At 36.3% G+C, this 23,429-nt stretch overlaps 1 pseudogene; it reads right to left on the bottom strand.

Moving 5' to 3' along the window:
• Nucleotides 1-15,515: 15,515 nt before the first annotated feature.
• LOC144301615 (large ribosomal subunit protein mL48 pseudogene) lies at nucleotides 15,516-16,431 on the bottom strand (annotated as a pseudogene).
• Nucleotides 16,432-23,429: the final 6,998 nt, after the last annotated feature.

Raw genomic sequence — 23,429 nt, 5'->3', positions numbered from 1 at the left:
AACAACTGAAAAATACATAACATCCTTAAGTTAACAAATATCAAAGGAAAGAGAAGGGGAAAGGAGTGGAATACGTATTCCAGTTATATGTGTATGGTATGTATTAGATGGATAATCAATAAGTAGATACATACATGCATACATGCATACACACATATCCATGCATAAATAGAAATACCCTTAGGGAAACTAAACATAGGAGAAGAAAGATACAAAGAGGATCAAGCTAATGGGCACTATTTAACTTAGAAGGAAACATTAGGAATCAGTGAATATGTAACCATTTCTCAATTCTCCCCCCACTCCTCCCCACTACCCAACCATACTGGAAGCCTAAGAAAGAGGCATTTTTGGGCAAGTAACTTGGAAAGAGGAAATTGTGTTGTCTTCAATACCTATGAGAGATACTGAAGCAGGGATCCTGAAATGTGGAAGATATGTATCATGTATTCGACTGGGTAGAGGCAGTTTCAATAGTGATATCATGTAAAACAGAGAGGCAGCAGCACTCCTTTGCCTAAACTAACTCAGTCTTACTGAGCTGAGGTGTGTATTTTTTACTAAACTGGTTATGGTTGCTCTGATTTATGAGCCATGTAAACCCAGGGGTATTTAGAAAACTCAAGAGAGGATTTATTTATTTATTTATTTATTTATTTATTTATTTATTTGCAAAATTACTATTGTGGCAATAAATTAAATGTAAAGCCTTTTAAAATTTAATTTTAAATAAAATTTTTAAATTTTATATATTTTTAAAAAGTGAGAAATATTCACCCTGAACTTATGGGTTAGATAATACCAATTACACATTTGCTAGAGATAGGTGTGCATATCTAGATTACATATTAAGCTCACCTTTCTTTAGAGGTGAAAACTACAGACTATATCTTACTAAATTTGTATTCTCTATACGTAAGACCAATTTTGTATTCTCTATACATAAGACGAATGTTTTGAATTTTTTATAAGTAGAGAATATGCAGTTTGGGGGAGGGTTATGCTAACATGTGGCCTGTCAGTGTAGTTCATTATAGTATAAATATTGGATGCCTGAAAATGTATGTGTAAGCAGAAATGCATTGTGCACCTGTTTGGCATCAGCTAAAAGGTACTTATCCTTTTGCATTTTCAGGGGCTCTGGATGGTTTGTCAGCAGTGGCTTGTGCATCTGCAGCTGGCAGATACTCAAAGGCAGTGACTTTGTGATTAAGGACACTGCCTCTGTAGATAAACTGCTCTTCTACTTATTGGCTGTGCATCCTTAGACAAGCTTTGTAACCTCTCTGTTCCTCATAGTACAACTGTAGTTGTAACATAACCCCTAGTGACATTACAAGACTGATCAAATGAAATAAATACATGTAAAAATGTTTGAATATGGCTTGACGTATAGGATACCCTTAATAACTATAAGTTCTTGTGTTAGGGATGAAGCTAATGCTCTGATCAGAGAAGAAGAGAAAAAGAACTCAGCTCTTACGTACACTCTGATAATGTTCTTACAATGAGCACTGTGGACACTTTTCCAATCATAAATGACTTTGGAGCTATGGATCAATAGTAACCTGTCAGTTGCTTGAAACTTCCTTGTAAATACAAGGAGATTTACTGCTTTTGAGTGAAGCAGTAATTCAAAGAAATGGGTCGTTGAATACTTTGTGATTGCTTCTTGTCACATAACAGAATAAACTTTGTCATGGGAAAAGTACCACTTTTACCTAAATAAACATCTCAGGTTCTGAGGATTTCCAGCGCATAATGTAAAATGTCTTTCAAAATTGGGCTCAGGAGGATAGGTGTTGATTTAAGCATCTTCAACTCTGATTAATAAAATTTTAAAAATATATACGTACATTTAACTTCTCTCATATAGAAGTAGATTTCAGAATATTTTTCAAATGCATTTGTCCATGGAAAGAATGTTCTAGATTGATGAAACTATTTTAAGGACAAACAATGAACAGATGGTATTGCTTCTAAAATTTTTAGTAGAGTGGTGGGAAAACTTGTAGCTCTAAAAGCTTGATATATATCAACTATAGCCAGTCCTTGACTTATGATGGTTTGACTTTATGGTCCTGTGAAAGCCATACACATTCAATAGAAACCAGACTTCAGATCTTGAAGTTGGATCTTTACCTGGGCTAGTGATATGCAGAACAATCCTCTCGTCTGATGCTGGGCAGTGGCAGCGAGCTGGGCCTCTCTGAGCACCATGGGATCACCAAGATCAACAACTGATATACTGACAACCATTCTGTACCCATAGAGCCAACTTGTTTTTCACTGTCAACAAATTACATGAGCTATTCAACACTTTATTATAAAAGAGGCTTTGTGTGAGATGATTTTGTCTGATTGCAAGGTGAAGGTAAGTGTTCGCAGAACATTTAAGGTAGGCTAGTCTAAGCTATGATGTTCAGTTGGTTAGGAGTATTAAATTCATTTTGACTTAAATATTTTCAATTTATGATGGGTTTATTGGGATATACCTCCATCATAAGCCAAGGAAGAATTGTAGTGGAAAATTTCCCATCAGGGTAGCATCACTCTCTTAGGGCTGCTGTAACAAATTACCAGAAACTGGGTGGCTTAAAAAAACAAAAGCGATTTTTTCTGACAGTTCTGGTGGCTAGAAGTCTGACATGAGACTTGTGGGACTAATATCGAGCTATTGTCAGGGCTATGCTCTTTCTAGAGTCTCTAGGGGTAGAAACCACTTTTTGCCTTTTCCAGTAGAGTTTTATGGCTTAGAGCCCCTTCCTCCAATCAAAATCAGGGACTGAACATTTTATGTCTCTGACGCTGCTTCCCTCTGCTCCTATCACATGGCTTTCTTCTCTTCTACTTGTAGTCAAGGCTCCCTCTGCTTCCTTCTTATAAAAATACTTGTGGTGACACTTGGGACCTACCTAAGGATCATCTTTCTACCTCGATATTCTTAACTTCATATGCAAAGACCCTTTTTCCATATAAGTGTCACAGATTCTAGGATTGTGACCTTGAAGTTATTATTATTATTACTAATGTGTGTGTGTGTGTTTGTGTGTGTGTGTGTGTGTGTGTGTGTGTGTATAGGGATTCTATTCACCTTACTACTATTCTTGTTGGAAAAAGGATAACCTTTCATACTTCACAAAAAAAAGGGCTAATCTGATTGGCATACATTATTATTAAAAAGGCCAGAACATGGAATGAATGCTCCATATAGCTATAGCTTTGCCATGTAAATCAATATTCCCCCTCAGGTTTCCCCTAAGCTCTTATCTTTTAAGGACATTATTAAAATAGCCAATTAATATATATTGATATGATTAATTCTGTTTTTTCTTTCTGTTCATTTTATTTTTATTTTAGTTTTTTTTTTAAACGATTTATTTATTTATTTTAAAGAGAGAAAGAGAGAGGGCACAGTCAAGAAGGGCAGGGAGAGGGAGAGAGAATCTGAAAGCAGACTTCAGGCTCAGCCTGGAGCCTGATGAGGGCTCGGACTCCTGACCCTAAAATCACCACCTGAGCGGAAAGCAAGAGTAGGTCACATAGCTGACTGTGTCACCCAGGTACCCCTGTTCATTTTATTTTTAAAATTTATTCATGTTTACAATTTCTTCAATTTCATCTTTGTAAGGACAACTACAGCCAAAAAAATATCAACTTTATCATATTACTACTATATGACTAAACTCTTAGTAAATGGCATTTTATATTTGTATACATTCTCTTAAATTATCCTTTGGAGTACTTGATTATTCACACATGCAAAATAGATTCTAGTAATAAAGAATTAGAACATCAGGCAGTCAGCCTGGAAGTCCAAGATCAGGGTGCCAGCATGGTTTGATTCCTGGTGAGGATTCTCCTCTTTAGTTTAGAGATGACTGCTTTCTTCCCATATTCTCCCATGGAGAAAGAGACAGAGATAGCCAAAGTTTTTCAAACACAGTTAACTTAGTTTGCAGGTGGGGTATTTCAACACCATCCATATTTCCCTCTCTCCCTCTAGTTCTACCCACATAATCTTTATTCCTTTCTTTCCCCCAACTAAAAAAAAAAAGGAAAAAAAAGCCCTAGATCTTGTCACTAAAAATCTAATTTATATCAAATTTATGAGATAAAGTATTTTCCTAAGTATGATCAAATGAATTTGGTTAACATCTTAGTGATTCTCTTTCTATGTAATAAGGCAATTGCAGTTTTCAAAGCATTAAGACTAATACTAACTTTAAACTTTCTCTTGGGTTTCAAGACACTTCTATTTAGTATTGATTGGGGAAATGTTGTCCAGCTGTCAGCTTAAAAAAATGTAAATATGGTTGTGTAAAGTTAAGGGTTATAAGGAAAAAAAATCAGTAGAATTACATAAAACTAAAGTTGCAGTTGAAAAGATATCCAAGTATGTGTTGGTAGTTACTAAAAGAATTATAGCTGTTATTGCCTTGTATTTATAGCCCTTGTTTCAGGTTTCATGATTCAAGTCTTAGTCCAATTTTTCTTTTGAGAGAGTTTTGGTCTCATTATCTTCTTATAAGCACTAATTCCATAATGAGATCCCACCCTCATGACTTCATTTAAACCGGATTACTTCCCAAAGGGCCCATCTCCATATGTCATCACACTAGGGCTTAGGACTTTAACATATGGATTGTAGAGGGACACAAATATTTAGTCCGTAACAAGTGGCAAGCAATTATCCCCTAAAAATGTTTGATTAAAGAATGTATTTTGCCACAGATCACTTAGGGTATGGTGTTAGCGGCAAAGATATCTAGGATTCATTCCCTAACAATTCAATATCAGTGTCCAATTTGTATCATTTCTTGAATAACAATACAAAGATAAACAGGTTTTTTTTTTGTTTCTTGAGAGAGATTAATAAGTCCTAAAAATGATAGGATTAATAGTAACTGTATTTTTAAAGTTATGAGAATTGAAATATTCAAAATTTGTTTTTCCATCATAGGAGAGAGTATATTTAATAATTATCAAAATGGAAAATTGAAATGGTACACTTCAGTTCATCATAAAAATGCAATATTATTCAAGTGGTAAAAACTTAATAAGTGTATTTCTGAGTGCAGTAAATGAAAATTAAAAAAAAAAAAAACTCTGCTTTCCATAATAAGGGGACTTTGATTTAGCTAGCCTGTATCAGTGGTTTTTGATGTTAGTAGCTATGCAATGTAAAACAATTACAGAATATAACTGAATGGGTAACTATTATATTACAATTTCTCAAACAAATCTGTTAATTTAACAAGGGGTAAATGTCTAGTTCTTAACAATTATCTTAAAATATGGAGTTCATAATTCTTCACAAACAACCAGCCAACCCATGTTAATTAATTTGCTTAGTGGAATTTAGATGACCTTCATAAAATATCCTATAGACTTATCTAGTCATGTTTAAGTAAGAAGCTTAATCAGTTGTATTACAAAGGAAAATGAGTTTCCTGTTACAGAATTTCACTAGATTAAAAAAGGTAAATAGATACTGTAAAAAGAGCAGAGAAGTATTAAAGCTCCTTATTCAAAAAAATAATAAAGCTCCTTATTCATAGAGGGTATATATTTTGCTGCTTTGATTCATTTTGGGAATGAAGCCTATAAATAGGTAGTTATGTAAATGAACCACAGAACTTTCACTTTAGATGGTTCTGAAGTTTTTTAGTTACTTAACAAAAATGTCATGCATATATATGCATATAAATATATGTAATGTGTATATGTAACATTAATATATACACTTATGTATACATATAAAAATCTTTAAATTTAAATAATTCATTGGTGATTGCTTTGTGTAGTTTTTCATGAAGGAATTTTGTAAGACATAGATGAAAGACAGGAAGATTGCAAATGTCATTATAGTCTATCTCAAACATCTTTCATCTCTAAAATGTAAACCCTGTTTGGTTATCAAGGATAGAGAACTTCATCAAGGATAGAGAAGTGTAATGACATTAAATTTCCAGGTATTTTAGGATTCACAAAGTGGTGAGAATGCCTTCATGTGATATTTACACATGAAAGGTGAAAACTATCTGGTTGAGTTATTACAATTACAGCAACATTTTGTCATTTCATCATAAGAAAATAATCCAACATCTTACATTTGAATAAGATTACTTCAGAATTTGTCTGTGCATGGAACATAAAATTGGCTACGGTTCTGCATTAGTTCATAGAGTATTAAGTAGTTCGATTCAACCTTTCATTGAGAATAACTAAATTTTTTGACAAAATAAACACCGCATCTTATTGGTGGTGTTAAGAGATAGAACAAATACTAGAAAAAATTCTAGCACTCAAAGCTGATTCTGCTAAAAGGGCATGCATATTCTGACCTAAAAAGAAAGAGCCACAGACATTATTTCCTTAGGCTGTGGAGACTCATGTCCAACTAAAGACATTGCAAAGGAAGAAATTATGATAAACCATCACTAACTTAATTTTTTTCCCAAAAGATCATACACTAGGATAAAGATTAATGAAAAGTTAAATAGCTCTGAAGTGCAGACCTCTTGCCCTGTGTTGGATCACCCATGTGATTTGGAAAACTTCAGCTATTAAAATTGAAAAATGGAGTTCTAGACTAATAAAAGTTCTACATGACCTCTGGAGGAAGGGTCTCATCTTCATGCGTGAAAAATACATCATCCTATTAAGTAAGGAAAGGTAGATGGAAAACTGCAATGGATTGTTTCTCTAACATTATTTCCAAAATCTGGGAGTCTGAAAGGGGTAAGCAAGTAAAGCCATAAACAGATATGTGTGACTGTGATTTATATGTTGGGTCTTTGTGAGTCAAGATATTCCTTGGGTAAGAGATTATTGTTGCTACCATTAGCTAGACCAGGTAGGCAGAACATTGTTAATGGTTGGAAATTCTGTGTAAAAATATTCAGGTGATACTGGTTGTTGGCCAGAGTATCCAATACTGAAATAAGTTTGGCCAAGTGTGTTGACTCTTGGGTCTTGTCCTTTATCAGGGATATCCTAATTAAGGAATGAAAAGCAGCAAATCTTCACTGGGTTTGTCATATGTGACAGTGGTGATGCCATGAGTAGTATATGAACTTCCATTTGTTTTTACTCAGTTGATCTCAGATTCTTCCTAGGTGGTCAAGGGGTCTGGGAAAAGGATGAGGTCCTCCAGCACTGGGGCATTTGTAAGGCCGTGAGGATAGGGATGGTCACTCTTTCCCACATATGGAATATGCCAGAGGGCCCAGCCTTGGCTCCATCCTCTAACAAAGAGTCTTCAGGAGTTGTGCATAGCTAGCTGAGCTTTTGAAGTATTGCTTCCATGACCCAAGGTAAGATGTACATCTGTGTGTCAGACACAGGTCCAGGGCCTGTGAGAACCTCTGTTCCCAGAAGGGCTCAGTTTGTGGCAATCAATTTTTGTTCTACTGACATATAGATGGGGAAAAGGGTGGCGATATCTTGCAGTACAATCTTATGGACAGCATGAGGCCATCATGGTGATCCAGATATGCCAGGAGATGTGAGGAGGCTGGCAAAGCTTCTATGGTGAAAAGTCTCTGGGGAACATTAATGTTTGTGCCTATTGTATTCCAATTTGGACAGATTCTAGAGACTTTTCTTGGAAGCTACCTATTAACATAAGTAAAATTTTTAAATAAGGAAACTATGTTGCATCCAGAGTCCCCCAAAAGTCTAAAATATGTGGGGTTATTTTGATATAGTGGGTGTTGAGAGGGTCAATAGCTTTTCTTGGCAGCATCAGAATGAAGCTCTTGGTCATCAAGTAATTTTCAGAAATTTAACTGAGGTGATAAGCCCTTGAACTATGTGGGTGATGACCCTCCCCCTTTTTTTGTGAGCTCCTTTGTATTTGTATGTCTTGGATGATCGTACCAAAGGAATGTCTTTGGATGAAAACATCATCAATGCAATGTTGTATCTGAGCTCATAGAAAAAAAATTGAATGCTGTTAAGATCTTATCTACAAAAAATTTGTGTACTTTCAAGGCAGTGAAGATAACCCATTAGTAGCCAGATAAATATCTCTTTAGAGAAGAAGGCAAATTACAGCTGAGAGGCTGTTGATATAGACACTGAACAGAATATATTAGTCAAATCTATAATAGAAAGATCTTTACTTTTTGCTGATTGGATAGCCAGTAATTTCAATAATATTTGGTACAGGGTTTTAATGGATGGAGCTGTGGGATTAAAGTTACAGTAATTGACTCTAAGATGCCATTCTTTTTTTTTTTTTCCAATTTTAAAAACAAACAAAATTGTAATGGTAAATGGAGAAGCAGTGGGAGATAATCACCACTTCTCTAAGCAGTTCTTATATAATGGGTTTCAATACTAGAAAGTGTTGTTTTCATTTACATTGGCCATGTTAACTATTTTCGCTGGGGAGAGAGGCATAAGCCAATTGTCAATTTGTGTCAAAGATTTAATATAATTTTAATTTATTACTTACTGTGTCAAGAGCATCCATGCCCACTATGAAGTATTTTAAGGCAATGAGTGTTATAATCATGGGGAATTGAAGCAATGCAATAATTTCTGCAGTTAAGGTAAAGTATACTTGTCGGTCCTATATTCCATATTTAAGAACTTTGAGAAGATTATGGGACAAGCATTTTTTTAAAAATTTAGTCAGATGGCAAACTCTAACTTGAGCCCTGGAATTAAGGCTAAGAAGTTTTGTCAGTTAATGTGTCAGCAGATGTTAAAGTTAATTCAGATCTTCTTTTTAGATGTGCAAAATCCAATCAGTGCCCTTTTATCTTTTTGTTGTATTAAGTCTTATAGTAAATTATGGGTATCCAACTGGGACTTCTGTTTTAGTGATTTTGTTTACTCCTTTGTCTCTAAGCTTCTTTTTCTTCCTGTGTTTTTTTCTTTCCTTTCTGTGGTTAGTTGATATACTTTGGTGTGGAGGATTCTCTGCCCTGCTCCTATTTCTAAGCTTCTGCCCATCAAAGATCCTCAAAACAATATTGTCACTCATCACAGTGTCTACTTCACAGGGCACTTTCGGTCTGTTTTCCTACAATCTTGAGGCTCATGATCTTGTTTTGATAGAAGTGTAAGGAGAAGCAACAGTGAAAGCATTTTGTAGCGTTGCTTTTCAAACAATGACTATTCTTCTTCCACAGATGTAACCAGCTAATGGCTCTTATATCACATAGGCTATAAGTCTTTCCCCTGAACCTAGTGTCTAATATGACCATATTGGACTCAAGACACCTGGTCCATTGGAATATTTCATTATTCCATTATATTTGTGGGATGAAATAAAAGATGCAGGCCACTCTAGTTCTGCCTTCCTGTTTCTAAGGGCTAATTATTGAAACTTCTGACTTAAGTTATTTAGAACTATCACAGGGACTTGGTGAAACTAAACAAATGTGCATCCAGCGGTAGGGTTCAAAGTGGAAATTCCCCAGAAAAAAAGCAACTCAAAGCATATGTTCTCCAGCAGACAGCAGTTTAGTAAGCCAAAGCAACAAAAGAAAAACCCCTGGTGGTGGTCATCATCTACATGCTTGCTCACAGTAACAATTTTTTAGACCATCCCGTAGAGACCATACAAACCCTCCACACAAAATGTATTCTAGATATTAAGACTGATGATGCCATAAACAGATACCAAGGGGATATAAAATTCATATTTACATAATAAGGCTTTACTGAAGACCATAGGGCAGTCCTCTCAAGTTAGTCTGAAAATGGTTTGTTTTTTAAAAAAAAAAAAAAAAAGTTGACTGGCTTGGGGTTTTTACTCTTGTAATGGGATGGAGCCAGTGTGAGGATGCTCACACATGGACAAGGCCTAACATGGTATAAACTCTCATCGGCACCAAAGGACGGGGCACCTGAGATTTCTTATCAGCTTTCCCTGATGCGCACAGAAGAGAAGAGGTAGAGGTGAGACATAAAACCTGTCAGCAGTCAGACATAAAAAACACAGAGTCAGATTTGGTATGACATGAGCTCTGTGTCTGCCAAGCAAGTGCGGTCTCCAGGGAGCTGCCAGATTGGTCAAGTAGTGACAATATTGCAGAGGTAGAGCTTTGGGGGCTCCAGACCTGTTTTCAAGTTACATCTAGGGTGCTGGTTTTTCCAGCTGTTGTGTTTGAGAAGCTGAGGAAAGGAGGAGTTGGGGAGCATGGATAGGATAAAGGAAACAAACTACAAACCTCACTGTTGCTATTATCGAACTATTTTTCTTGAATAAACATTCCTTGAGTAGTTGCAAATTTTGGGTAGTTTTCAGACTTCCAAAACCATTGATTTTGAAGATTTTGTCAGTGTTTACTTTGTTTTTTTGTGGAAGGGTGGATTTTTGGAGTTTCTTACTTAGTCATTTCAGATTTGTTCTCTTGAATCCTTTCTTGACCCAGAGGGATGGAAGCAAGAGTCTTGCTTCTGTTCTCTGAACTTCGAAATGTTAGGGGTCAGGTTTGATGTAAATTTATGAGACCAAGAATGTTGAGAAGTCTTACAAGACAATAATATATATGATCAGATCCTTCATAAGGATATCTTTTCTTTTTTATAAAGGGGAGGTATTATAATTAAAAATAAGCAATTTAGATTATTAAGACAATTCACAAATAATTTTTACTTTTTCCCCCTATTGAATATCCATTATTTACCAAGAATGAATTCCCCTACTCTTCAATATTATTGGTGCCTGAGGATGTACCACCAAGACAAAATCAGAACACACAAAATACATTTGTGCATACATATCAGAAATGCTATAGGATCGTGAGTTTCCAGCAAGAACTTAGACACCAGGGTTTTTTCAGAAAAGCTGGATTTGAAATGAATTGATTGCATTTGGAATGTTTTATTTTCCTTTTCCCCACAAGGTATTTATATCAAATGCATTCTCATTTATTTAGTTTTTATACTAAGAAGAGAAATTCAGTACAGATGCATGACAATGCACAATCTGGTATGCTATTTGACACTTCTGAACTTGTTAAATATTCTTGTTAATACATAGAAAATAATGTATTAGCATTATTAGCATTTTGATCTTTTTTCTTTCAAGCTTCAAGCTTTTATCCCCTGGCGGAAAGTGTTGCTGAGAAATAATGTCTACATATTGTCTAATATGCTTGTCTACATATGCTAATGCTTTTTTATTTGGGGTTTGTACTTTTTTGTAACCAGTCTTCCAATGGTGTCTATCAGTTTCTATGTGCTCAAAATGAGTGACTTCCTGACCCTTGATCTTACACCTTTGTGGGTGTTTATTAACCCTCCCATGAACCTTGACTTCTGAACTTTCAGCTCAAAGTTATGGCTGAACTGGCATTTCCCTAGAGTGGCTGACACATTATTTCTAAAATGAGATAAACAAAAGGAGTCAGAATTCAACCAAAATTCCCTCATAGACACAGGTTGTCTCCTCTTCCTTCGTCAACACTATGCACATAAAATGGCAATCGTGACATGGACATATGGGCTTCTTAATCAACTTGAATCTTTCTCTGGGCAAGGGCAATGATGGTCTCTTGAACAGTTAGTTTGGGGAACATTATCTGTGAGTAATTTTTCTGAAGCACTGAATGAATTGCTGCAGGCATGATTGAGCAGTTAACTACTGCGGTCACCAGGGATCAGAGATACACTGTATTTCATAATGTCAGAGAAAAGTCATTGCCAGTAGAGCAGTGTGAGTGATATCTTGAAATACTGGCTCATGCTAGGTTTACTCAATGGTGACTTAGTAAAAACTAATGTTTGTAGGCAAAGCTACTAGTTTTGTCTTATTGGGCACATTTTTAAAGGCAAAGTGAATTGTTATTTATTTTCTCTGGTTTTTACTTTTATTTTGTAAAGATTTATTTATTTGAGAGAGAAAGAATGAGAGAGAGAGAGAGCATGAATGAGCAGAGGGAGGAGCAGAAGGAGAGGAAGAGAAATTCTCAAGCAGACTCCCTGCTGAGTGTGGAGCCTGGTTTCAGGGGCCCAATCCCAGGACCTCGAGATCATGACCTGAGCCAAAATCAAGAGATGGGTCCTTAACAACTGAGCCACCCAGGTGCCCCTCTCTGATTTTTAAATTAATACTTAACATCAATAAATTATTTCATAATTAAGATGCAATATTCTGCTTTAATTTGTAAAGCAAAACTCTCAGGTGAGTATCCTTTTCTAAATAATTCCCTTAATGGAATATAAGATAAATTTGTTTAAAACTTCTGATTGATCACATAGGAAAGCTCGAGAAATAGTTTTAACTGAATATTACTAGGATACTTGGGATGGACTTGAGCTGTCTTAGAATCACAGCAAATATTTCAGGGTAGGAAAATAGAAACACATTAACCAAACTTCTTATTTTTCAGAATATAAAACTTCTCACCATGCAGAGCTTTTCCAAAACATTGTTAATCAAAGTGGGAGCTGAGATTTAAGGTTTTGCCTGCTAATGCTGAGCTGAATTTTTTTTTTTTTTTTTTTTTTTTCTGAGCTGAATTCTTGTTCTCAGTTCTTTCAAGATCCATGTTTTTGATACCTTGGTTCTATATTAGTAAATGAGATTCTTTAACTTGTTTTGGCAGAGTGTATGTGTACATTAGAATACATTTGCAGGGCAGCCTGGGTGGCTCAGCAGTTTAGCGCTGCCTTTCAGCCCAGGGCGTGATCCTGGAGACCTGGGATCGAGTCCCACGTCGGGCTCCCTGCGTGGAGCCTGCCTGTGCCTCTCTCTCTCTCTCTCTCTCTCTCTCTGTCTGTCTCTCATGATTAAGTAAATGAAATCTTTAAAAAAAAAGAATACATTTGCACATATCATTGGTGATTTCCTTTGCTATCAATTCTTAGTTTTTCTTTTTGATTCTATATACTTAAGTATTCTTTTTTAAGTTTTTATTTATTTATTTGTGAGAGAGAGTGAGTGAGGGTGAGACTGAGAGGGAGAGCACGGGCTGGAGGAGGGGCAGAGGGAGAGGGAGAAGCAGGCTCCCCACCAAGCAGGGAGCCCTTATGTGGGCTCGATCTTGGGACTCCAGGATCATGGCATGAGCCAAAGGCAGATGCTTAACCAACTGAGCCACCCAGCCTCCCCGACAAGTATCCTTTCTTGTTGCTGCTCATTTTATAGCAAATAATGTGATCCCCGAAAATGGTTTTGGCAACAGTGTCCATAAATGAAGTGTTACTTCAATTAAAATTGACCTATGAGATTTTGATTATGATATGAATAGAAAATGAACTGTCCATGAACTAATATGTCCTTCTTGAACCCCTAAAAATTAAAATGCTCTTAATAAAACCAAATGATATTCTTCTACTCCTTCATAAGACACAATCCCACTTAGAAAGTGTTCCATGTGGAAGAACTTCTGGGGAGAGGAGTGGAGAAAATTCTCCATAGCAGATGCTATTGGTCATCTGCCTGGGACCTTATAGTTTCACTCAATGAATATACCACTAGTTTCTTACTAAAAGAGAAATCTGTGGTTTGTTTGGCCATCAGATCAAGCGTGATGCAAAAAGGACAGGGTGTCTGTGGAGTTGAACTTGACTGGAGTGAATCTTTAACAAGTGGAAAAGGAGTTGGTTAATAAGTACATCAGCTTCCTCTTCCCTCAGGAGGACAGCTCAGGAGCAGGTTCTACAGTGTCCCAACAGTCCAAGTCAGATTGAGTCCCAGCTGTCCACCTGGTGATTTGCTTTTTAACATATCCTGTCTTGCCTTCCTTGTCTACCTCGCTCTCCTACTTCCCTATCAGTTCTTAAGATTATGTCAAAATAACATAAATTGTAGAAATCCCACCAAATGTTCTCAGAATAGTCTGACTTAAAATATTAGGATGGCAAGATATTTCTATAATGACTCTTGAATTTAAGGTAAACCAATCAGACTTTTTCCTGACCTAAGTCATGAGCCAATGATTGAAATGAGTTGAGGGCAAGCAAGAGATAGAAGTTAGAATACATTGTCATTATTGCTACAGATGATGTAATAGAACAGAGGTTATACCTGAGTGCAGGAAAGCTTCTTTAGTTTCAAACCCAGTACTATCTAATTCACCCCAACTCAGGCAAACTGTGGCCACTGTAGTCGATCTGCCCACTCCACCTGCAGCTTGCTCCTTTGCCTCTGTTTCTCTCAGGGTTAGAAACTCCTTCAGGCAATTGAGAGCATGAGGAAGGCCCAAGAGGAAGAGAAATGTACTGAATGGGGAATGCCCAATTTATTCTTTCTAAATTTACCAGTGAAAATTCATCCTTCCCCTTCATGGGCAAGAGTGATTGAAGAGGGGGAGCAAGGCCTCTAGTATTCTAGAAGCTCTCGTGAGGCTTTTGCTTCATGGAGTAGAATGGAATCATTTCTGTGCCATCAGATTAACCCATCTGGTCCCATGCTGGGTACTTCGTAATCACACAGACTTAGGCCAAGGGAATATATTGTCTTAGATTTTGATTTCTTTTGCTTTTTAGGTGATGAGCTATTTTTGACTGGTTTCAGCTGAGGCAAAATGGGTATTTTACTCTGCCTGGTTTTATTTCTTCTATATAATCACGCACAAAAAGACTAATTGATGATTCTTATCTTTTCATCAAGTAAACATAAAAAGAACTGCAATTAAAAATCTTGTTTTGAAGGTGTCTGAGTGGCTCAGTTGGTTAAGCATCTGCCTTCGGCTCAGATCATGATCCAGGGGTGCTGAGATGGAGCCCTGCATTGTACCAGGCTTCCTACTTAGTGGGGAGTCTGCTTCTCTCTCCCCCTCTGCCTATCAGTCCCTTACTTGTGTTGTCTCCCTTTGTTGAATAAATAAAATCTTTAAAAGCAATTGTTTTGTGATTGATGGTGAGTAATGTTGAGAATCTTTTCATTTGTCTATTGGCCATCTGCATGTCATCTTTGGAAAAATGTATATTCATGTCTTTTTTTAATATTATTTATTTCAGAGAGAGAGAGAGAGAGAGAGAGAGCATGAGCATGAGCAAGGGGAAGGGAAGAGGGAGAGTAAGGTCATGTCCTGCATTGAAAGATTGGAAAAACAGCTTAAGTTGAAAAAGGAAAAGAAAATAGTCCCAGTGTTAATGAGGCTAGGGGACAGATAGAATTAAGGTCAGGAGAAAAGTCAGTAGGAAACATTGTTTCTCCCCGGTCATGCCATAACCATAAAATGCCCCAATGAGCCCCTCTTTGAGAGAGACCAGAGATTCTCACCAATGATACATTCTGACTTGCTTTACCTCCCATCTTCAATTCCTAACAGTACTCAGCCTTTGATCAAACTCACTCCTCCTAATCCTGTCTCAGGAGCAGAAACCAATCTGGAACCTACCTTGACTTTTTTTAGATCCTTTAGTGAAAGATTCCTTTAGTGGAAGCTCAAACCTTATACAGGTCCCTGCCCTTTTCCATGTTGAGTACCAGTTTTTACGCATTCCTCTGTGTTACTCTCCCTCCATGCATTGCATCAGTTGATCTCCTTTGTCTAGGGATCTTTGGTTAATTAGCTTTTATTTTTTTTTTCAGCTACAGATTTTTATTAGATGAAGGATGTCTTAGGTTAGCTCAAGGGAAAGTGGTGACAATCGGCAAGCACTCCTCCATACAAGAAAGGAAGCATTCTTGGCTAATGAGGATGGGTAGTTATGATATCTAAAGGTGTCTTCAGTTAACTTTGAGCACCCAGGAAGATCTTCCCCTTGGCACTCAACATCACCAGTCCTGACATGAAAGGGTCTGCAATAAGCTAGTTCAACTTAGCCAACAGTTCTTCTAGTTCTGACTGAGCTTTGAATCTTCCCTTGAAGTTTTCTTCAGTGTGCTCCTTCACTGACGATCTGACTCCTTCAGGAAGATTGATTTGGATTATTTCCAAGAAAATCTCTGCAAATGTAGCATTCAAACCACTGATCTGAACCATGCGTTCATGGGTGGTAAGAACTGAGTCCAGGAGCATTTTGTTGCCTTGATCCTGCAGCAGCAACACTTCCATTGCTGGACATGGAAGCGGGCATTGCATAACTTTCCTCAATTTTAATGGATAGATGGCTGCAGAGGTGATGAACATATTGGGCATACCTCTCTGCCAGGGCCATGTCGTATGAAGTCAGGTGAATGTTTAAAACCCCATATTCATAATCTGTCCTCAAATTAAAGGGTCTCACTTCCACTTTTCCCTTCTTCTTCTTGGGCTCCTGTGCTTTAACTAGCTGCTTGTATTTTCCAATGCCATGGATAGGCTTTGACTTGTAGCGCTGACTGGTACTCAGCAGAATGCCACCTGCAGCACAGATGAGATTTTCTCCTGAAGTCCTGAGCCTTAAAAGAAGAAAGGCTTGCTTAAAAATGGTATCATTCCTCAGACATAGCATCTTTCCCAGAGCTCCATTCATCCTTTGCAGCTGCTGCTGATTACTGTGTAAGTTGAAGACCCGCCCAAGCTGCGGCGATCCCCCCTGGAGTCTGAAAACACTAACCTAACTAGCTTTTCTTACCATGGAGTTGCATCCTGATAAACCCTTCATAAATTGAAAATATTGTAAGTTGAAAATTGATTTAATACACCTGATCTACTGAACATCCTAACCTAGCCTAGCCTACCTTAAATGGGCTTAGAAAACTTACATTATCCTAAAGGGGGCAGAATCATCTACAAAAAGGTAATTTTATAATAAAGCGTTGAATAGCTTATGAATTTTATTGAATACTATACCGAAAGTGAAAGATAGGTTGTATGGATTCAGAATGGTCGATTGTTGACTCTGGTGATCCCATGGCTGACTGGGAACTGTGGCTTGCTGCCACTCCCCAGTGTCACAAGAAAAAATCATACAGCACAGCACTAGCTTGAAAAAAGAACAATATTCAAAATTTGAAGTAGAGTTTCTACTGAACACATAGCGCTTGTACACCATATTAAAGTCGAAAAATCATAAGTCAAACCATTGTTAAGTTGAAGGCCATCGGTACTTTATTACTTACATTGTCAGACTCCTATTGCATTAGAAAACTCAAGACCACAAGTATTTGTCTCATTTTAAATATAGTCCAATGTACATTGAATGGGATGGTTTTGCTTTCAGTGCTGGCTTCTGTAGCACTTAGTATCTATGAATGCAGTTACAAATATTTTGCTTTATTAAAGCTGTAATGAAGAAACCCTGGCATTTGGTTGCTTGAAAGTTGCTTGTGGGGCACCTGGGTGGCTCAGTTCAGTTAAGCGGCTGCCTTTGGCTCAGGTCCTGATCCCAGGATCCTGGGATTAAGCCTCGCAGCATGGGGCTCCCTGCTGGGTTGGCAGCCTGCTTCTCCCTCTCCACAGTTTGTGTTCTCTACACGCTCTCTCAGATGAATAAAATCTAAATAAAATAAAATAAAATAAAATAAAATAAAATAGCTTGCATTTTGTTCTAGTTTATTCCTATTTGCTACCAAGTTTTAACTAATTTGTTGTTGCAAAAAAATATACACATGAAATCAGAAGAGATGCTTATTTTTACCATGTAAATTCTCTTGTGTTTTTTTTAAAATAAATGATTGGCAGATTCTACATTTCCAATGGAAATTTTATTAATAATAAAGAATTAAGATTAAAATATGACCAGAAACATATAAAATGTCCAAAGGTCAAAAAATTCTGAGCATTACTTTTATGATTTCTGTCATCAGTGAAAACACTTTGATGTCTTTATCATTGGTGTTATTCCTCCTGTGTGTGTATGCAAAATATAATTGATGAATTACATTAGTCACCTCAAAAATTCAAAATGAAGTCCCACACTTAACAGTGCCTGTGTCTATATCTCTATATCTCCATGCATATGTATATATGTATCTACAGCTACATCTTTATCCTTGTTGTGGATATGAATTAATTCAAGCAGACTGATTCTAGTATAAAATTTCAACACTACTGTATATGCCTAAATTAAAAATAAATCTGCAGAATTTGATAAGCATCTATGTAATCTGGTTTGGGAGCCAGACTGCTTGAGTTGTGATTCTTGGAAACCCATTTAACTATTGAATGACATAGGGTGATTGACTTAATCATGGTGTCTTGATTTCCTCATCTGAAGGTAAGGATGATAATAGCTGACTCATATGCTTATTGCAAAGAGCAAATTAATTCAGGTTAAAAAGTACCTAAAGAATGGTGTAATATATTTTATGTCCTCATCATATGTTATCATTATTAAGAACTGAAATTCTGAGGCTCTGTGCATGTGTGCATGTATGGTATACAATAATTTCTGTAACTCAGCGCTCATTTCCAAAGATGCTTATAGACAAAAACATCCATCTATTTTCTTACAAAATGTAAATAACCCAGTTAAAACTATTTTATTTTTTTTATAGATGACTTGAAATACTCTACTTTCAGCAGAAAGTAAATGTTCTGCTATGTGTCAAAAACCAGGAAGATAAAGATTCTCTCCTGTGAATAGACCAGCATAATTAATGGTTGATTTGTCCTTTCACAGCTTAAAAAGTAAGATATAGTTCACTGAGAGGCTTTTTTAGAAAACGTCACTTATTTTGGTAAAGCTAAAACAATTCTGAGTCATTAGCAAGTTATTTTACAAAGAACCAATAACTTTCAGAATTATTAAGACAAGATTTTAGATGATTTGGTACTCAAGCTATTATTTTTCTCTGATACTTGAGAACATCATAGAATAAAGTAGTGAAGTAGGTTGGCAAATGGTATAAGTATAAAGGCAAGTAATAAGGGATAAGAAGGATTAAGTGGTGAGTTTTAAATCTGGGTTCTCACAAGCCCTTGGTACTGAACTTAATTATCCTGAAAGAATAGGCTTGAGTTATAAGAATATACCATTTTGTATTTTTAAAGATTGATTTTTTAAAATTAATTAATTAATTTTTGAGAGAGAGAGAGCAGTGAGCCAGGGGAGAGACAGAGAGGGAGGGAGGGGAGCAAGTGGACTCACCCCTGAGAGCACAGCACAACATGGGACCTGAAATCAGACTCTGAGATCATGACCTGACACAAAATCGAGGCTCAACCAACTGAGCCACCCAGGTGCCCCGAGAAAATACCATTTGTAGTATCACAGCAATTAGAATTTACTATATCTTTTACTTTATATAACAAACAGAACTTTATTAATTGATATCTACAACATAGCAGGTTGTTTTGGTTCTTTTTTTAACTTTTCTTTCTTTCTTTTTTTTTTTTTTAAGATTTTACTTATTTATTCATGAGAGATACAGAGAGAGGCAGAGACACAGGCAGAGGGAGAAGCAGGCTCCATGCAGGATCCTGATGCGGGATTCGATCCTGAAACTCCAGAATCATGTCCTGAGCCTAAAGCAGACACTCAACTGCTGAGCCACCCAGCTGTCCCTAGCATGTTGTTTTAACAGAGAATTTATGGGTATGTAGCAGCTGTGGAAAAAATAATTAGAACCTTTCCCATATTTCTTACATTTCTGTGAATTATGAATTTTCTAAGTTACTGTGGTTACAAAAACCACCTTTTTCTTAACTGTGGTTCAGAGAACAGTAGGTTTACCATAGACTCTAAAGGGAAATAAAAAATCATGTTGATATCTTTAAAGTATTTAGTGTTACTCTGTGGTTTCCATAGAGATCATTTCCACCTGGCTACTTTAGTTTAAAACCCTAAGTAAGAAAATATAGGAAATACAATGTTTTAAAGATTAATCAGGAAAAATATTTCTTTTGGTACTGTGATTGTGGGAAATCATAAATGGAATAGGAAACTGATGGGCTAGTCAAGACCTTAGATCCCAATAGCTAAAATAATCCTTATCTTTAAGCAATGAGAAACAGAAATCCCTTTATATTTTTCACTCTTTCTCCCTCCGGCTTTTATTTGCTCTGTTTCTCTCAGACTCTCAATCTCTCTCTCTCTCTCTCTCACAGACACACACACACGCACAAACATACACACGCACTTTCTCTCCCTTCCCTAAACATTTTCTTAAAATATTAAATTCAATTTCTCTTTAAGCCATCACTATAAAATCCATATGTTAGTTGAGAAATGGAAGAAGCATTATACATTTTTTATAGTCATACAAGGAACTGAAGTAACTTACATGAATGGAAATGCTGTCCAATGATAAATGATTTTTTTATCTTATAGCTTTATTTTTGTAATATCAGTAAAGTTCAAGGCTAATCTTTTCTTATTAGATGAAATAGAGCTTTTCTCCAGCCTATGGTTTATTTAGTAAGGAGTTAGTTTCAGCTATTCTTTTAAAGATAAATAATTTGCTATAAATAATACAGTTTATCATAATTTGTGTTCATGAAGTGTTTGCACCTTTCTGAATCCCAGTGCCCAATACCTATTTTCAGAATCTCATTTTTAAAATTAAGGAACTATAATATCTATTTAAGAATACACACACACACACACACACACGCTCATTGAATCATGTTATATGTAGTAAGTGTAAAAACTGATCTGTAAGAATAGACTACAGTAACAAAATATCATGACCGATTTTTTTGTTGAACTAGATGAAAGAGAATTCATAAAAGTTTCTTTATGGTCAATGTTTTTCACCAGATATCATTTTTCAAAGATGAATGTGAATATGCCTTGATCACATAGTTCCTCTGTGACAAGGAGTTAAGTATTGAAAAAAATTTGGTTGAGTTAGCAGCCTTATGCTTTCCCTATACTTGTGCATACTCCTTTTCAAGCATGTTTATTTTGCTTTAGCATTCTGAATGAGAGAATAACATTTATTTTTTTTCATTAGGGTTGTAAATTAACATCTTAATTCATTAGCATAATCCATCTTCCTCATTCTCCTTGCCAGTACACATCACCTGCTGAGTACCCCACAACTGATTAAATAACAAATCTCACCCAATTAGTTTGCTTACCTAATTTTCTTTAATTAGCAGAAATGTTGTCTTTGGTCCAAGTAAGATCACTTTGTCTTAGAATCTGCAAAGCTGAATACAAGCTCATTTATAAATGTCGTTAGTCAGAATTCCACCAAGGCCGTTTACACTTTAATGTGCTCTGTTAGAAAATTGGAAAAAGTGAAGAAGGACCTCAATAATTTTTCAAAAAATAGTTATTATATACCAATGCTTCTAAAAGAAACTGGAAATACATTTTACCATTCCTATCATTGTTCGTATTTAAGCAGGCAAAAAATAAAACCTCATCACTCAAGAGATCAAGGATAGTCTTAAAGAATTTTTCTCATAAACAGAAAAGGAAAGAAATGATGAGTAACAGAAGACCCCTACAGAACCAGCCTTGATCTTTGACTGTGTGTGCATGTGTGTGTGTGTGTGTGTTTCCATGCATGAAACATAAAATATCTTGTTTACATGTTTATTGGTCAATTTATATAAAATATAAGTCTATATTCATATACTAATATATAACACACACACATATATATATGTGGTATGTATATATATATATATATATATACATACCAATTTTGTATTTATTACATGTAGTCAAACCCAAAATTTAGCCACTGATAACCACATTTACACATGGGAACAAACATGCACTTGAGTAAGAGAGTAGAAAACAATAATGCTTCATGGGGTGATTTTGCACTGTATCTAACATGGAACCTGGTTTCCCACAGTCCCCTACTCTGCATAGTTCTGAGTTAGAATTGATCTAAGAGACATTATCAGGAAGTTATAGGTGAAAACAGGAGACCACAGTGACCCCAGACCCATCTGGTGGACACAAAGCACAGCACCCACTAGAGTCCCTTTGTGGTACCTTTGGGGCATCCAGACCATCCAGAAGGCTCCAACTTGTTTGCAGATCCCAGTGCTTTAAGAGGGCTAATAAGTGACTTCCCTCTGTCCTGTTAGCTCTTCTTTCTAGACCACCTCTTCTCATCTCCTCTCACAAGTGTGTATGACCTGCTTCCTGCAGTCCCTTATTTGAAGTGTGCATGATCCACCTCCTGCAATTCCTCATTCAGTAATATTCATAGTAGTTCTGCTTCCCTGAGGCATAAAATTTCAGGAAACCAAGCTGGAAGCTGTCATCCAATAGCTTTGTAATGGAAATCTCTTCTTTTTGCTTACCACATAGATGGCAACAAGCCTGCTCTTGTAACATAGAATCTGAAGGAAACTCTAGGGAGCACACCCGAAGATTCATTCCTTTTATGCTAAGCAGTAAGTTATCCCATGTTCTAGATTTGAAATATCAGTCAGAATTCACAGCAATACTTACCAAATAATGACCATAATGACATTATAATGGAAATCATAGCCTTTATACCAAGAGGCAGTGCCAAGTCTCATTGATTTTTGTTACTAATTAGAATGCATTGAACGGTCTCTCTGTAATCGCTATCATATTGGTTGCTCACAGCAAGGCTAATGGAGGGAACTGCTCAATTCAGGAAAAGTGTGTTTGTAAAGTATGTCATTGGTTGGTAGGACAAAGGCAATAGAACTCTTGTGTGTGCTTGAATACATTTCTGGAAAATTACAATACATTATATTTTAAAAATTAAGAATGGTTGAAAGAAGGAAGACTTGGTTCTCTTCTATGTGGGTTGTTTCTTAAAGGGAATATCATCTTAATCTGTGTTATATAATAATTCATGAGATGGTTTCTTTCATATCACCACGCAAATTTCAATTCATAGGATATTTGCCTGTTCACGTGACCTAATAATAGATGACATTCTCACTTTTATTAAAAATATGAAAATGTAAGCTTTTATCAGCATTCAAAAAAATAACTTCTCTGTGTTTTGTTAGAGAAAATTTTAAGCTCAACTTCTAATGGGTCATAGTAACCTTGAAACCAGTTTTGTGTTTGTTTGTGTGTGTCACAGGGGTGGAGGGAGGCAGTTCTCTGCTGGTTATTTTTCTGAGATGGACTTAGTTTCTATCCCTCCCATGTCTCAGAGAGATACTGATATCCTAGCAGTTTGGTCTAAGATTTTCTTTATTGATAGACTTTTGTGGGGAAAATGAAGCCAATGGAACTTTAGTCTCACTCAGATGTGGCTCTAATTCTGGGTGGGGTTTTATAGTAAGTAAAAATAATGCATAGATTTGCTACAAGCCTCAGGTTCATTCTGATGGCATGAAGATCTTTTTTTTGTTTTCTACCTGTAGAACAGGTTCTGAACACAAAGAGATGAAAACTAATATAAGGCATTTTTGGCAAGTGGCATATCATATATGAAATCATCTCATTTCAAATAATAACAAAAGTGGCTATTTAGTCACCTACTGGAAGATGTAGTATTGGTTGGATTGTAAGACAGTGGCTCCTGGATGCGCAGAACCAACATTACCCAGGAGGTTGTGGTAAATGTGAATTTGCAATCTCTCTCCAGATCTACTGAATCAGGTCCTCAGAGGGCAGGGCCCATTTTTCTGAACCACTGCTCAACAGGAAGAGACATGAATGAGCCTTAAAATATTTATAGAACATAT

Source organism: Canis aureus, chromosome 30 (assembly GCF_053574225.1).
Source record: "Canis aureus isolate CA01 chromosome 30, VMU_Caureus_v.1.0, whole genome shotgun sequence".
NCBI lineage: Eukaryota > Metazoa > Chordata > Mammalia > Carnivora > Canidae > Canis > Canis aureus.
This window is presented reverse-complemented; position numbering and strand designations above follow the sequence as displayed.